Source organism: Varanus komodoensis, unplaced genomic scaffold (assembly GCF_004798865.1).
Source record: "Varanus komodoensis strain SLA01 unplaced genomic scaffold, ASM479886v1 scaffold10, whole genome shotgun sequence".
NCBI lineage: Eukaryota > Metazoa > Chordata > Lepidosauria > Squamata > Varanidae > Varanus > Varanus komodoensis.
Window position 1 is genome coordinate 13,441,430 of NW_025335269.1, and position 2,502 is coordinate 13,443,931.

At 40.2% G+C, this 2,502-nt stretch overlaps 1 non-coding gene across 1 annotated transcript; it reads right to left on the bottom strand.

Annotated features, from left to right (window-relative positions):
* Nucleotides 1-2,119: 2,119 nt before the first annotated feature.
* TRNAQ-CUG lies at nt 2,120-2,191 on the bottom strand. The gene has a single exon. It is a non-coding gene; the product is annotated as a tRNA-Gln (tRNA).
* Nucleotides 2,192-2,502: the final 311 nt, after the last annotated feature.

A 2,502-nucleotide genomic window follows, 5' to 3' on the forward strand; every position in this document is an offset into this window, starting at 1 on the left:
ATCAATTTACTTTTCTCCTGATTTTGTAGGATCTCTTCAGCAACGATCGTTCTCAGTGGATTTCACCCGAGATCTTGGCTATAGACACCAGATGGTGCTAAAGGACTTTGAATACATTGCAGGCCACAGAGCTCACTTAGTACAACATGATGCCTTCACTCTAAAGTGACAGCAAATATCAAAAATCTTCATCATTTCAGCTAATAAAAGGGACTTGGATTTGACATATTCAACCTTGGTAAGGAATTTCCATTCTCAAGTCAGGCAGAAATGCTATCAATTACTATAAAAGTTGTTTAGTTTTATATTGTGTGACTAAAGCACCATGTTCCTCTTGCAGCCAGCCACGCAAATCTTCCAGGGTTTAATTGGAAGAGAAAGCTTCCCTTTACAATTCAGGACCACACAAGACATTCATTGTGCATTCATCATTCTCTGCTCACGGTTGATCACAGGTTCTTTAGACTACATCATGACCTGCTAGTTTTGCTTCTCTTTTTAAACAATACTTTTGATGAATTTCTTTTAGAGCAAAGAAACTGCAAAGAGGGTAAATAAATGCCTCTTCTGTTTCCACTATATCATCATGCCACCTAGAGGTTATATGTGGAAAAGTATGAAAGGAAATTCTCATTAATGCTAAGAGCTCAATTCTAGAATGAAACCCAAGCTTGATACAGTGAAGTAAGAGCCTTGTATAGCAAAGATTTTTATATTGTTTTATTACCTGGAGGTAATCTTTACTTAGTCATAAGTAGTAGCAGCATTCTTGGGAGGAAAGGAGAATAGTCTCGCTTCTGTTTTGTTTGTTTTTTTCAAGAGCACCTTCTTGGTGTTTTTGTTTTTGCTTTTTAAGAATGGGAGAATTGGGTATTAGAGCAGAGAAAATGCCTCTTGAATTTAAGCTGTTCTATCACAACACATCTCCATTCAGAAGTTATGCAGTGGAAAAGCAGGAAAGAATTATCTCCTTGGGTAGAGCCTGAATCTCAGACAGACTTACACAACCCGCCCCCCTCCAAGCATGCAGACTTTGTAACTCTAAAATTAAGTCAGTTTCCTCCACTCCCTTTCTCTGGCCTCTCTTTTGTATGTATGTTTGTTTTGCAGGGGGAGCTAATATCTTTGTGAAGAGATTTAGAGAGCTTAAACTCCACTACAATTGTGTGCATTTAGGCTGGTCCTAAATAAAGGTATTGCCTGACTGTGGATTTTGAAATTGTAGACATCTGTTTGAGACTTTCAGTTTGGTTTCATTGTACCCAAATAAACCCTGCACATTGTTAACCCTGTGACCCACATTTAAAGGGTTTGTCCAGCACCCTAGTTCTTAAATTTATGAAGTTTTGTTAGCAGAGTAAAATATGACCGTTTATTTCCATGCTATGAAAACTGTCACCTGCTGATTTCTGCAGATCATAGGTGCATAAGAAACTGCCTTGTATTGAGTCAGGCCCTTGCTCTATCTATCCCAGTATTGTCAACCTTGACCTGCAGTGGCTGTTCCAAAGTTTAGGCAGCAGAAGCTTCTCTTGCCCTGCATGGAGATGAGATGCTGAGGATGGGATCTGGCACCTTTTGCCAGCAAACATGTATGCTGTCACCAAGCGCCAGCCCTTCCCTTAAGCAAATTGCTGTTAAGAGCTGCTCTGGTGTTTTTTCCTAACCTGTTGGCAGCATCGTAATATTTAAGATGGGCCCATTCCATGACCTAGCTGATACTCCGAAGTCTCTCTCATAGTTGGGTTATTCTATTTCATGGCTTGTATAAGCCTAGAATGAAAGAGGGCACTCCTCCTCAAAGAATAAGTAGAGCATGGTCACCAGCAATGTCAAACTCCTGAGAATTTCCAACCCTGTAAAGCATCAAGACTCCTTGGTCTTATTTCTAGCATTCCAAATTTACATGGATAAAATCTAGCATTCTGTTGAACATGATTTCATCATTCCTTTTCCCTATTTTTTTAATCTTCTTATAGGTTGACATACCAGAGCTTTCTAGCTAAGGTAACATAGAAACATAGAGCAAGTCAGAAGGGGTCTCCCAGGCCATCTAGTCTGACCCCTGGCTCTAGCAGGCTTCACTCATGACATGCCTACCATGTGCATGTCCAAAAGTAGGTTCCACCGAGATTTGAACTCGGATCGCTGGATTCAGAGTCCAGAGTGCTAACCATTACACCATGGAACCTTGCCTGAGGTAAGTTTGGTTACTGTCTTCCTATAAGGAGGTGTTGCAGAAAAATCAGGCATGCCTCATATAATTAGTCATATAGAATCTATTAGTCATATAGATTCCCTCCTCTAGCAGCTCCCTGGCACTTGCCCAGCTGAAAGAACCAGAACCAGAAAATCACTTTCAAAGAAAATTCTATTAGCTTAATTTCCTTTCCTTCCTCCACACCCCCTTTTAAGTGCTGTCTATCCTTATCATTGACAGCTAAGGGAGATCTACTTAAGAGGTATCCCTTAACTACTTAAGGCAGCATAATTATCCCTTAA